Raw genomic sequence first — 14,816 nt, 5'->3', positions numbered from 1 at the left:
TCTAAAATATCAGGGCAGTTTTCCTTGATCATTTCTTGAAAGATGATGTCTAGGCTCTTTTTTTTGATCATGGCTTTCAGATGGTCCAATAATTAAGTTTTCTCTCCTTGATCTATTTTCCAGGTCAGTTGTTTTACCAATGAGATATTTCACATTGTTTTCTAATTTTTCATTCTTTTGGATTTGTTTTACAGTGTCTTAATTTCTCATAAAGTCACTAGCTTCCAATTGTTCTATTCTAATTTTTAAGGAAGTATTTTCTTCAGTAATCTTTTGGACTTCCTTTTCCATTTGGCCAGTTTTGCTTTTTAGGGCATTCTTCTCCTCGTTGGCTTTTTGGACCTCTTTTGCTATTTGGGTTAGGCTGTTTTTAAGGTGTTATTTTCTTCAGTTTTTTGGGGGTCTCCTTTAGCTTCACTCTCAACTTTTCCTCTACTTCTCTTACTTGCTTCTCAAAATCCTTTTTGAGCTCTTCCATGGCCTGGGACCAATTCATATTTTTCTTGGAGGCTTTGCATGTAAAGGAGCTTTGGCTTCGTTGTCTTCTTCTGGTTGTGTGTTTTGATCTTCTTTGTCACCAGAGTAAGATAATATAGTCTGACTCTTTTTGTGCTGCTTGCTCATAATCATGGCCAATTACTTGAGTTATAAACTCTTTGTTAAGGTAGGAGTCTGCTTCCAATGTGGAGAATGTACTGTCCAAAGCTTCAGGGGTTTTATGCAGCTGTTTTCAGAGATACTTCTAGGGACCTGTAAATTTTCAGTTCTTCAAAGGTGCTATGATCAAGGGCGAGGTGTTTACTCTTTTTCTGGCCTGTGCTTTGGTCTATGAGTGACCACAAGCACTCTTTTCTTTCTTGGAACCATGAGGAAGATTTTATCTCCACAGCCACTACAAGCTCCACAGGCCAGCCCTCCTTCTCGCCCCAGGATTGCCACCCAGAACTGTGACCCAGATCCAAGCACAGGCTAAGCAAGAGAATCCTGCACCAGCAGAGAGATCCCTGCAATCCCACTCTGATCAGCCACTGGATTCTCCCTCAGTCTGTGGGCTGGAAGCTCAGGAGGCAGCCGCTGCCCCGGGGCCATGCTTTCAGGGAACTGGATCTGAGACCCTGCGCTCCTCTCTCAGCACTGCAGAAACAGACTCTCCCCACTGACCTTCTAAGATGTCCCTGGCATTTGTGGGTTGAGACGTCTGGAAACCACCACAGCTGCCTGCGATTCAGTCCTCTGAGGCCAGCTGCAGGTTCTCTGAGGCCTGAGTGCCCATGCCAAATTGGACTCCTCTTCCTGCCTAGTGTGATATACCTTTCTGATCAACCATCCAGGTTGTCTTCAGCTGGAAATTTGTTTCACTCTGTCTTTTTGTGGGTTTTGCTGCTTTACAATTTGTTTAGAGCCATTTTTTATAGGTATTTGGAGAGGTTTGGGGGAGAGCTCAAGCAAGTCACTGCTTTCACTCCGCTATCTTGGCTCCGCCTCCCCAGCTCATCTCCCTCCCTTCTTTCCCTCAGCTGTAATAGGTTTTTGTGCCTTTTCCTGTAATGAGAGTTATAGTATTTCTAATTCTTCCTTATCTAGTTTATTTTATTGATCACCTTTTTATTTTTTTATGAGTACTAGATGATTTTGATGACTTCAACTTCATAATGTAGTATGAGATCTGGAAATGCTATTCCCCCTTTGTCTCTATATTTATTATCTTTAATTTTTAAAATTTCTTTCTCCTTTCTTATTGCTGTTGCTAGCTTTTTCAGAACTGTATCAGATAATAGTAGGGAGAGTAGACATCCTTGTTTTACTCAGTATTTATTGGAAGATGTTCTAGTGTATTCCCATTGCGTATAATAAATAATTTTTATAATAATGAAAGGGCCTTCTATGTCTATACTTTGTAGGGTTTTTTGTTTTAGCACAAATGAGTGTACTTTGTCAGAGACTTTTTCTTCCATTGAGACAGACATGGTTTTGGAAGTTTTGATTTTTAATATGATTAATCATATTTTTCCTTTATATTAAACCATCCTTTCATTGCTGATATAAATACATCTTGATCATAATGAATTATTTCTTGGATATATTACCATAATCTGTTTGAAAGAATTTTATTAATTTTTTTATATCAGTATTTATTAATGATATTGGTTTATAGTTCTCCTGTGTTTTATCCTTCCCTGGTTTAAGTATTAGGACTATATTTGTCTCATAAAAAAGACTCTGATAGAGTGCTGTCTTTCTCAATTTTTTGAGAATAATTTGCGTGGTATGGATCTTAATTGTTCTTTAAATGTTTGATAGAATTCTCCTATAAATCACTCAGGACCAGGAGTTTTCTTTCTTTCTTTTTTTTTTTTTTAATTTTGGTAGTTCTATAGCTAGTTCTATTTCCTTTTCTGAGATTGTGTTACTTAAGATCTCTGTTTGGTCTTTTATTAGTTTGTGTGATTTATGTTTTCAAGGTATTCATTTTTTATGTTCTGAGTTTTATTGGCATAACTGTTCTTGATTATTCAGAAACAGGGTCTGATTATTCTTTTTATTTCTTCTCATTGTGTTGTGGTTTTATTACTTTTTTATTTTATTTTCTGCCCTCTTTTTATTTTTTTTAATCTTTTTTCAAGGACTGATAAGATTTATTCTTTTTTTTCATTAATAATTTTTATTTTTAACTAAATTTGGAGGTCACATGTCATTGTCAAACATACCACTCAAGTCCTTATATTATTTTTTTTTCTGAGCCAATGGCACTTTACAAAAGGGTCCATGGTTCCCTCTAATGGAGTAGACTTCAGATCTTCCTCATGATCTGAGATGCCCGCTTCTTCCAGGACCTTGTATTTATGGAGTTTAATACCCAAATATGCAGAAGAGGAATGGTGAAATACAGAATCTCATTGGTTGATAGACTTTGCTCTTGAGAGCCAAAAATGACATATCAGCAAAGGACATAGAGAGGAATCATAGGTTGGGTGAAGCATGGGGCATCTCCACTAGTGGTCGTAAGATGGTCACCTGCTCATGATGGGCAAGAGAGAATGGTCCAGAGGGACAAAAAAAGAGTGGAGGACTTTCCATATAATTGAGTCACCTCCACCACACTGGGCTTTGTCCCCATGACAAAGAAAAACAAGGGTGGGCCGTCTCTAGTTAGCTTCCTATGATTAAGCAAGTGAACTTACAATCTGCAGCTCATAGCTCTGGGGCCAAATACACAGAACTTATAATCATTACCCCTATAGAATCATATCAAATTGATTGATACTGATGGGAATAAAGCAGGGGTGCTCAATGAATCCACTTTATCACTCCCCACTTTGATCCACAGAAAGACCCTGGTCTTTCTTTGGGTGATTACAATTGAAATGTGTGGAAGGCAGTCTTCCATGGGCATGCAAAACCAGAAGGGGGGGGCAGTCTCCTCACTGAAGCACGAAGGTAACATGAGAGAAAAGGGAAATGGGCACAATTTATAACATACCGATTATGTTCCATTTGGTTAAAAATAACTCAATAAATGTCTGAGGTGACTCTCACTGACCAAGAACCATGAGAGACAGGTACCTTCTAGTAAAACATGCCCTACAAAAATATGTAAGTCAGAGGACCATAGGGCATTTCTTCAAGCACAGTAGTGCAAGCATTGTCTGCCCTACATACAGGTTCTGGAAATGTTTTGAGTTTATGAAAATAATTCAAGCATTTTTGACAAACAGCCACCCTTCTGCCCTCTTTTTAATCAGAATGGCTAAATGTTTATACATTTTATTAGTTTTTTAAAAAATAACTGGCTTTTAATTTATCATTTATGTAATCTTTAGTTTCTAGTTTTTTAAAATTTCTCCTTTGATTTTTAAATATCTCTTCTCTTGTGTTTATTTTAGGTTTGCTTATTTGTTGACTTTCTAATTTTTAAAATGCATATTCAGTTCATTAATCATCTCATTTTCTATTTTAGTAATGGATAAGGATATGATTTTTCACTTATGTACTATTTTAGCTGAACTCTAATTATTTTGATGTATTGTTTCATTGTTATCATTTTATTTCACACAATTATTATTTCTATAATTTATTCTTTGGCTTACTCATTATTTAGGATCTTATTGTTAAGTCTCCATTTGGATGTGTATCTTTTGTTTGTGTTCCTGGATTGCTATTTTTATGGTTTTATGGCCTATAAAGAATTAATTTACTATTTATTTTTACTTTTTGAATTTGTTTGTGCCCTAAAAATCTTTGTACCCTAAAAATACATAGTCAGTTTTAATAAAATTTCCATGTAGTGCTGAAAAATACGTATATTCCATTTAGAAGATTCCTTATGCCTTTTACTTACTTTTTTTCCAGCAGTTTGTTTAGCAATATATTTTCCCTTTTGTTTATTTTTCTATTAGATTGCAGGATAATATATGTAAAATGCTTAGCACAGTGCCTGGCACATAGCAGATACTACATAATTCTTTACTTCCTTCTCTCTTCCCCTCCTTTTTCAATAAATTCCAGTGGCTCCCTGTCACTTCCAGGATCAAAAATAAAATTTTTCTTTTGACGTTCAAAGACCTTAATAACCTAACCCCTTCCTACCTGTCCAGTCTTCTTATACTTTACATGCGCACACACCCATGCACACATGCATGCACACACAAACACACATACACACACAGAAACTAATCCAGTGATACCATCCTCCTTGATGTCCTCCAGACAAGATGCTCCTTCCAACTCTGGGCATTTTCATTGGCTGTCCTCCCATGCTTGGAATGCTCTCCCTTTTTACCTCCATGTCCTAGCCTTCCTGCCTTTTTTCACACCCCAAGTAAAATTCCACCTTCTATGAGAAGGTGGAAGATCCTAATTCTAGGGTCTTCCCTCTATTGATTATTTCCAGTTTATCCTATGTGTAGCTTATTCATACATTACATTGTGTCTCTCACATTACATTGTGAACTCCTCAATAGCACGGACTGTTTTACTTTTCTTTATGAAATTTGACTTAGCACTTTAACCAGATGTGTTCATAACCCACAGGTATAGATGTTAACTGAATATATTTAAATCTTAAGACAACTGTGATGACAGAGAACTGAGCCTTCTTTATTGTAATTACTATTCTAAGGAACAGCAGCAGAAACTGGAAATCATCTGTTTCATCACTGGTATTTTTTCTCTGGTTATAGTACTGCCTTGACCTCTGTATCCACTGATTCTTCACTTGTTCTTGAATACCAAACCCAAACAATATCCATATAATCCCAAAGCAAAATATTCTTTGTCCAATCTAATCATCAGTAATCTCCTGTTGCTGAAATTTGTTATAAATCTTGGGATAAATTGGTTTGTTGTTGTCCATCATGCTTTGAAGAGGACTAAAATGACATCACTATGTCAGTGTCAAAATATAGTATGTCTGACTGTGACTGATCAAACCAATGTAAACTCAGAAGGCTCTACCACAGGTCAGGCACAAATAATCCTTATGAACATTTGGAGTGAAGATGTCTCTAAATTTGTTCAGCCCATGTTTCTTTTGAGCTGCTGCGATCCTGCTTTGCTCGTAGAGCACAGTGGCTTCTTTAATGTGGACACACCATACTGGGTGGTCCTGTGTCAGTGTCTCATGACTCTAGGAGAAATGCCAAGAGCAGAACAGAGGTCTGTACACAACATCTGTTGATCTGACCAAGGCCTTTGATACTGTCATTCACTAGGGCTTGTGGAAAATCATGGCAAAATTTGGCTGTCCGGAAAAGTTCATCACTACTGTATACCAGTTCCGTGACAGCATGCATGCACAGGTTCTAGATAGTGGATGATACTCCTGCACTTTCCCAGTCACCAGTGGAGTGAAACAGGACTGTGTGCTTGTTCCCATGCTTTTTAGCATGATGTTTACAGTGATATCATCAGACACTTTCAACAAGGATGAAAATGGCATCAAGGTCAGCTACCACACTGACAGTAAATTATTTGACTTGAAAAGGCTACAAGCCAAGACTAAAGTGGAGGGAAAGTTGGTGTGTGACTTTTCTGTTGACAGATGATTGTAGCACCTGAGGACAAGATACAACAGTGTATGGATAAATTTTCTGCCACTTGTGTGAATTTTGGCCTGACAATTAACGCCAAGAAAAGAGATTCTCCACCAGCTAGCACCACATCATCCATATATGGAACCACTGATTACGGCAAATGGAGAAATCTTGAATGGTGTGAATAGGTTCACTTACCTTGGCAGTATATTTTTACAGGGATGGGTATCTGTATCTCCCCAGCCGTAATTTCCCAAAAGTGTTTTTACAGTTCCTGGTACTTCAGCCTTCCTCCCCTGTGCTTCCCTAAGGTGTGGCTGATTTACATGTAATTGCCCACAACCTGATTTGCATTATCACTAGTAGTGGTAGTGGTGGTGGTAGTAGTAGAAGTAAGAGCTACATTTTTATGATTTTGTCTCTTTTTAAAAAGATCATTCAATAAGGCATGATATAGGGGATAGAGAGTCAGACTTGGAGTTGCTAATACTTGACTTGAGATCCTGTCTCTGAATCTTACTGGCTATGTGACCCTGGCCAATTAATTTAACTTCTATGGGAATCTATTTCCACATTTGTAAAATGAGAGAGTTGACCCAGAGATTTAAAAGCTCCTTATGAATATAAAATTATGATCTTATGAAGTTGATGGGAACTTAAATGTACACACACACACACACACACACACACACCCCAAGGTCATTGTTATTTGGACAGATTTGCAGTAGATCATCTTATAAAATTAAACTGACATTGGAATTCATACTGCATTAGTGCCCTCTTCTACTTTGATTGAAGGAAAGGGCCATGAACTCTAAAACCTCCATTTAAGGAGAGGTGACAGGACAGCTATCTGTTTACCATCAGGCTACACTCTTGAACTTCTTTATACTTCTCCATCATGTCATTAGCCCCTGCCCCAGGTACCTTCTCTTTCCCTTCCTTTTTCCAGCTTCTTTTTGTGTTCTGTATTTCTCTATTAGGTTGTAAACTCCTTAAGGGCAGTTTTTATTTGTATTTGTATCCCCAGGGCTTTAGTATAGTACCTGAGACATAATAAGCACCTAATAAATATTTATTGACTGATTGAGATTATACTGTCTTTCCTTCAAGAGGTAAAGTATTTAAGTTACATTTCTTAGGAATGTTTGAGGTTTTTTGTTTTAGAAGTGTCAAGTATTATATTTATCACATTGTGATAATATTAAATATTAAATGACTGATCACGAACAGTATGTTATTTATTCATTTTCACAGAGGAGAGATTTTGTGAAAAGAGGAATCATTCAGTTGGCTGATTTATTTTTATATTTGCATGAATACCTAGGCATCCCTAACAGTGCTTAAATCAGTCATATTGTCAGTTAAGAATGCTCCTACATCCTAAAAAAAAATTCACCCAGAATGAAGAGTGTCTTTGTTGGTGGTGCTGCATTGCAAAAGGATGCACTTTTGTAGAATCATCATCAAGAGTGAATAAATAATAGGTTAAATTATACAGCACTGCTCAGAGACAGCATGACTCAGTCAGGCAAGAGGCATTTATTAAGTGCTTACTGTGTGTCAGGCACTGGAGATACGAAGAATTAAACTCTTCTTCCTCTTAAGGAGCTTACATTGTATCAAAGGAAGCAACGTGTAAGTAAATGCAAGACACCTTCATTGGGGAGAAAATAGCGGTACTAACATATGGAAGGATTAGGGCATCCCCCTCTTAACAGAGCTTTGAACAAATCTAGAGGTTCTAAAGACAGAACTAAGGAAGGTGCGCATCCTAAGCATGAAGGACAGCACTGAAGGTTTGAGATGGAATATCATTTGTGAGGAACATAGAGTGTATGAAAGAGAGCATTTTTGTGCAATAAACCTAGAAAGATTGGCTAAAAGCAAATTGTAAAGGACTTTACATGTCAAACAGGGGAGTTTTTATTTTGCTTAGAGTCAACATGGAGCATCGAGTTTATTAAGTATAGGGAATGACCCATGTTCTTTCTAGGCTAGGTCACTCAGGACAACAATGAACTGGCTCCCACTTTTGAGGAGCTCCTGGTATGCCTGTTTCTTGCCTGAGGATAATCTAAATGTAAGATGGAAATTTAGGACCAGTGAGAAAAGTGATCCCACTAATAGTTGACCAGTAAGAGTTGGTAGGCTTCAGTTCTCAGAGATCCAGATAGAGAGGAATTGGGACATTTCCATACCAAGATGCTAAGTGGCTACTTAATCAATTTCCTTTTTATCTACAAACAATCCAGATCCTTTCTCTTACCCCTTCTGGAAATCCACTTGTCCTTGCCCAGGCCATTAGCACTATTTATGCATTACTGTCCTCTTTTGATATTCAACTTGATTTGCTGCATGTTCTGGAACAGCTTAGCCACCCCATGCTGTGCAGTTCACTGGGTGTCAAGGACTAGAGCTATATAAAGATCCCAGTTGACTGGGACTCCTAGCAGGGAAGTTTGCAGTGTGCTGAATGAAGCCAAGTGATCAGTATGTTACCCATGTCTGATCACCAGATTAATGGAGACCCATGACACCATCCACCATGCTTTTGGGAGGTATGAAAATTCTGAGTCAGCCAGTTAGACTTGCACCTAAAGAAAATCACATTGGCCACTGTATAAAGAATGGATTACTTCAGGGAGACCAGTTAGAGTTGTTGCAATAATCTAGGCAAGAGATGATGAGGGCCTGAATTAGAGGTAGCCATGCAAGTAAAGAGGAGAGAAGGGGACATATGTAAGAGATATTGTGGAGGTAGAAATAACAAGATTTACCAAATGATTGAATATGTGGAATAAGAGAGAGTGAAAATTCAAGGATAATGCCAAGGAGAGTGAACCTTTAACTGGAAGGATGGTGACGTTCTTGACAGAAATAGGGAAGTTCAAAAGGTAGGTAGTTTTGGGGAGAAAGATAATATGTTCAGTTTTGAATAGATTGAGTTTTATACTTTGAAATAGGCCAGGGTGGAAGGGAATGGGAATAAGCATATACATATATACATATATGCATATATGTATAGATAGATATATACATGCATATAATATGTGTATATGTAGAATATATGTATGTATATATGTGTGTGTGTATATGTATGTATGTATATATATAGAGAGAGAGAGAGAGCACACGTACTGTGTACCAAACACTGTGCTAAGTGCTTTATAAGTATTATGTTATTTGAGCCTCACAACCCTACAAGATAAGTGCCGTTATTGTCCTCTTTAACAGGTTAAATGACTTGCCCAAGTTCACACAACAAGTAAGTGTCTAAGACCAGATTTGAATTGAGGTTTTCCTGACTCCTGCATTCTATCTACTGAGCCACTTAGCTGCCCATATTAAATATCTATTAGACAATTGGAGATATAGAACTGGAGCTTAGCAAAGACACTAGGGAGATACATGAGTAGAAAGATGAATAGATATAGATCTACTTTTCTATGTAGATATATGTCCATCTATATGTTATAGTCATATACATATGTTGTAGTTATATGTATACGTGTATGTGTGTATGCATTTGTGAGTCAACTGTGTAGAGATGATAATTTAACTCTTGAGACTCAATAAGAACACAAAACCAGAGTGTAAAGGGAAAGTAGAAGAAGGTCCAGGACAGAACCTTAGAAGATGGGATATGGAAAACAGATGAACAGAAGGAGCCTGAGGAGCTGTCAGACAGGTAGGAATAGAATCAAGAGCAGTGTCATAAAATCTGAGAAAGAAGAGAGTATCTAGGAGAAGGTGGTAATTATCATCCAATGCTGCAGAGAGATCAAGAAGGATGAGGACATCAGTTCTGATAACTGAGGGATAATTGCTAACTTTGGAGAGAACAGTTTTAACTGTGTGATAAAGTTGGAAGTCAGATTGCAAAAGTTTGAGAAGTGAGAGAAGAGATAAAATCAATGCAATGAGTAGAAATATCTTTTTCCTAGGAGTCTGGCTTGAGAGAAAGGAAACATATAGGACAATAAAGTTTTCTTTCAGGATGGGGGAGACTTGGTTGTATTTGTAGGCATCTTGGAAAGAACTCTTAGATGAAGATTGAAAACTAGAAGGAATGATTGCGGGAGCAATCTAGAGAAGTTGGGATGGGAAACTGTTAAGTGTCTGTGGAATCTGTATCCTGTTTGTGTCTTATTTTGTTGTGCTTCTAGATTGTCTACAAGGCAAAAGCCTGTGAATAGACTAGCTATTGCTAACCTGAATAAACTATAGGGAAATTCATTCTCAAGGGAAAGAATATAGGACAGTGGAAAGCGTCTGTTCCCCAAGTATTGTTTCTTAGAATATTCCAGTCACTACTTCTTTGCAGTGCCCTTCCTACTGTACCTTCATCACTTTTCCTAACTTTGTATATCCCTCTTCCACTTGTACTACTTTCATTTGTCTTTAAGCTCTTCAATGTTCCAAGTTTATCCTTTGTCTTCTTAGCAAAGTTGTAATGGTACAAATGGATGAGCCATATTCTTTTTGGTTGAACAACATGGCTGTGAAGCATGCCCATGTGTTCATGGCCCAGTTCTCCCTATGGCCACAAGTAATAAAAAATAGTCCCAGCTAAGCCAAAAACAAAACAAAACAAAAGTGCTGAGTTAATCTTTTGACAGATTTACATAGAAAAGTTGGCCATGGAAAGAGGAGCCATTTCTTCATCAGAGAGTGGAGTAAAAGAAGAGAGAAGAGGGGAGATGTGAAGTTGTTTGAAGATACAGAAGAAAGGGAAAACCTAATTTAAGCAAGTTGCATTCCTGAAAAATCTCTGTTTCTTTTTAAGCCAACTCCAATTTTATCATGGGCAGTCTTTCCCTTTTCACTCAACAAATATAATCATATATAAATGGGTATAGGTAAAAAATAAAAAACAAACACTTTTGCTGTCATCCATCCTTACAACCAAAAGATAGCACAATATTTAGCTACCACTGCTTTTGAATCCATTCCATGACTTATTGCTGTCTTTCTGCCTTAAAGAGAGGTAGCTGCTATTGATTCTTAGTTCGTGAGGCATTCCATTTAGGTTCTGGCAGGCTTTTCCCTGTCTCAGAGAGAATGAAAATCTGTTTTAAACAGACTGAAAAAAAAGGTTTTTTCTCTGCTTTGTCTCTTGCAAATGGCTAGGGCTTTTCCCTCACCTAGTTTTGTTTTATTTTATTTTTTTTAAACAAGCCAAATTAGGTATTCATTTTGTTGTTGTTGGGGAGTCCTTCAAATTCCATTTTAAAATGCTTTATTTTATCTATATCAAGGATCAGCAAACTTTTTCTGTAAAGGTCCAGATGGTAAATATTTCAAGCTTTGTGGGCCAAGAGACAAAATTGAGAATATTATGTAGGTACTTATTTAACAAGAGAAAAAACAAATTTCCACTAATATTTTTGATGAAATTAAAAATATAATAATAATTGAGTACATTTGTTTTGTTTTGTTAATTCAGCTCTACTAATGAGAAGAATGAACTTATCTTTTGGGGGAATAACATTTCACATAATAGAGGTTCAAAGTTAGTGCGCTCTATCATCACAATTGATTTCAAATGTTCATCTGTTAATGTTGATCTGTTGTTAATGTTGATCTGTTGTTAATGTTGATCTATAATGAAATTTTATGTATTTCATCTTTGAAAATGTCCTTTCCCACAGATAGATACTGCCAAATACTGATTTCAGTCCATGAGCATATGATTTTAATTGAGCCAAAAAGCTGATAGTCTTAAACAAGTTTATTTTCTCTGGACACGTTTCCTTGGCTGATGCAATCAAATATGATTTAATTACCTCACCATCTGTAAACAGCTTTCATTTTTGGCTAACAAATAAGCCACCTGGAAACTTACTTTGGTCTTAGCCTTATTTTCATTTTTATTTGTGTTATGAAAGGAATTCTACTGTGATGAAATAGTCCGTTTTAAATTTTCTGATTTTTCTGATCATTGCTTTCCTGTGAGTTAGAAATACTGTGATGTGTGCTTAGTCTGTGATGTTGACATATATTGCATTCTTTTAACACAGCTACTGTTTCATTGCATAATAAACACAGTGCTTTGACATCTAATTTGATAACAAAATAATCCACATTTCATTGTTCCTTAAAAGCAAGACATTTGAAGTCCACTTTTGTCTTCTTATTTTGACATGATAGGTAATAAAAAATAAATAAAATGTCATGGTACAGCAGTATACATGGCACTTGAGTTATAACTGTGTCACTGATGTTTGTAGTGTGGCAAACCGTAACATGAAGTAATGAGAGTGTCCCATACAGTCTCTACCCTGTCACAACTACTCAACTCTGCATGTTGTAGTATGTTGTAGCAGCCATAGACAATATGCAGATGAGTGAGTGTAGCTGTGTTCCAATAAAACTTTATTTATGGAAACTGAAATTTGAATTTCACCTCGTGAAATATTACTCTCCTTATAGTTGTTTCAAATTATTTGAAAATGTAAAAACTATTCTTAGCCTGTATGCCATATAAAAATAGGCAGTAGACCTGTTTATAGTTGGCCAGCCTCTGATCCAAATCAAAGGATCCTTTCTTATTAAAATGTTTAACTGAACCATTCCTTAATACCAAAACTTGCAAGGGCCCATAATCATAGTGTATCTGCATTTAACATACAGTATCTCTTTTTCAGCCTTCAGTTTAAATTCACATGGGCTCACATAAGATCAAGGAAAAGAAAGAAAGATCAGAAAGCCACTTTAGTTCATATAAGCACATTCATTCAGGCAGCAAACATACACAGATAAAGATAATTCAAATATCCAAAAACTATTTGCAAACTCAGCCCATGTATGGTTGATCTAATTAGGAAAAAGAGAAGGAAGAGTCATATACTCCTTTGATCTCAACTTTTTTTTCCCCACAAGTTAAGATTTCCTTTTGTTTGGGGAAACCTATTCATTAGACACTGTATTAACCTTAGTGCTAGTACCACTTCTTTTTTTTTTTTTTTATCAAAACAGTGGGCTTGACAAATTTAGCAACAAATGTCCCCTCAATGAAAAGTGGGCAGGTACAGCCAGTTTCATTACTGAAAACCCCAATAAAGATTTCAAAAGACCCTTTACCTCTTCGGGTGGCAACAGGGTTTGAGGAGATAGTGACCCATCCTGAAAAGCTGGCTTCTCCTGGAGTCAGGAGGTTTTCATTTTCAATCACAACACCAAACTTGTTGGAGAAAGAAGACTCATGTATCTAAGGTCATATATATCCAAGTCACAATTATTCATTTGTTTACAAGCAGTCTATAGGAAAAATTCTTAATTTAGGCATCCTTAAGTATTCTGAGATGCAGGATAGAACAGCTTATATACACTGAAATTTTTTCATGTATGTATATTCCTATGGACATATATTTATACATATGCACACAGATATTATGTTGGTGGTATGTATGTTTTCATCTATTTTTTCATTCTTTTGTTTCTGTTTGACTGATTCTTGCTGTCTCATAGAGTCATTAGCTTCCATTTGCCCAAATCTAATTTTTAACAAATTGTTTTCTTCTATTAGATTTTGTACCTCCTTCCTCATTTGGTCAATTGTATTTTTTAGAGACTTGTTTTCTTCAGTGTACTTTTTTCCCAGTTGGCCAGTTGTATTTTTTAGGGCTTTGTTTTCTTCAGTGTACTCTTTTCCAGTTGGTCAGTTGTATTTTTTAAGGACTTGTTTTCTACGGTTAATTTGTGTCCTTTTTCCAAGCGATTGACTTTCTCTTGAATACCTCTCATTTCTTTTCCCATTTTTCTTCTACCTCTCTCATTTGACTTTTAAAATCCTTCTTGAGCTCTTCTAAGTAGGCTTTTTGGGCTTCAGACCAGTTCATATGCCCTTTTGAAGTTCCAGATGCGGGTTTGTTGACAATGTTGTCCTTTTCAGAATTTCTGCCTTGGTCTTCACTGTTCTTATAATATGAATCTATCGTATGTTTCTTTTTGCTCATGGTGTTTGCTTATTTCCTGGCCTTTACAGAGATTGAGCTCTTCTGCTAGGGAGCAGAGGGCACTGACCCAGGCTTCTTATGTTGGGAGCCTAGGGCCTGGTCACTGGCTTGGTGTGCCGGGGCCTACAGTGTTGGCAATTGGAGGCTGTAGGGTTTTGGCAGCTTACCTGGTGTTGGGCTGGAATCAGCAACACTGGACTCTACGGGTAAGATTGGGTAGTGTGGCCCCTGGAGATTTCTTGATCTCATGGCCCTTCCTTCCTTTCACTTTCTTCAGCTCCTTTCAGATGGATGATGCAGGATGTTTATCCTCCTGGGGCCCTTAGAGCAGTGCTTCCCTTAGTTTTGCTGAGGTACTGGGAGAGCCAGTTGCTGTGGAATGCTGGGGCATCTGATGGTTTCCCAAGCTAGTTTCCACCAGTTCCCCCACCTTCACTGAGGCACTTGGAGGTCCAGGTGTTGGTGTTTGCCTGCTCTACCACTTGGGTTTCAGGGTCTCTTCCTGGTATGCTGAAGTGGGGCTTTCCCCTAGCTTGGTGGGATGCCTCCCATTCTGTACTGCTCCCCTTCCCCCAGGGCAAGAGAGGCCTTTCCTGTTAATCCCTCAGGCTGCTTGGGCTACTGGACTGCTTCACCCTGTCTTTCTTCTGGTTCAGCTGTTCCAGGGTTTTTATCTGGGGTGATATTTTCTGGGCTTTCGCAGGTTGATAAGGGAGTATAAGAGCAACTTATTTCTTACTCCGCCATCTTGGCTCCCAGAAGTGGAAGTCCAAAAATCTGGCGGTATGTATATGATTGTAAACATGTGCACAGGTATGTCAGA

The 14,816-nt window shown here is 37.4% G+C and overlaps 1 protein-coding gene and 1 pseudogene across 2 annotated transcripts in view; one reads left to right on the top strand and one right to left on the bottom strand.

Moving 5' to 3' along the window:
- The window catches only part of LOC144457990 (acyl-coenzyme A diphosphatase NUDT19 pseudogene), a 51,921-nt pseudogene extending 44,989 nt beyond the window's left edge, over positions 1–6,932 (bottom strand).
- SYT14 (synaptotagmin 14) overlaps positions 1–14,816 on the top strand; it is a 200,118-nt gene that overhangs the window by 73,549 nt on the left and 111,753 nt on the right. The gene's annotated exons all lie outside the window — the stretch shown is intronic.

The sequence above is a fragment of the Phascolarctos cinereus genome, unplaced genomic scaffold (genome assembly GCF_003287225.1).
Source record: "Phascolarctos cinereus isolate Bilbo 61053 unplaced genomic scaffold, phaCin_HiC Scaffold_5;HRSCAF=322, whole genome shotgun sequence".
Lineage (NCBI taxonomy): Eukaryota > Metazoa > Chordata > Mammalia > Diprotodontia > Phascolarctidae > Phascolarctos > Phascolarctos cinereus.
Note: the sequence above shows the minus strand (reverse complement) of the source record. Positions and strands in the feature narration are given on the sequence as shown.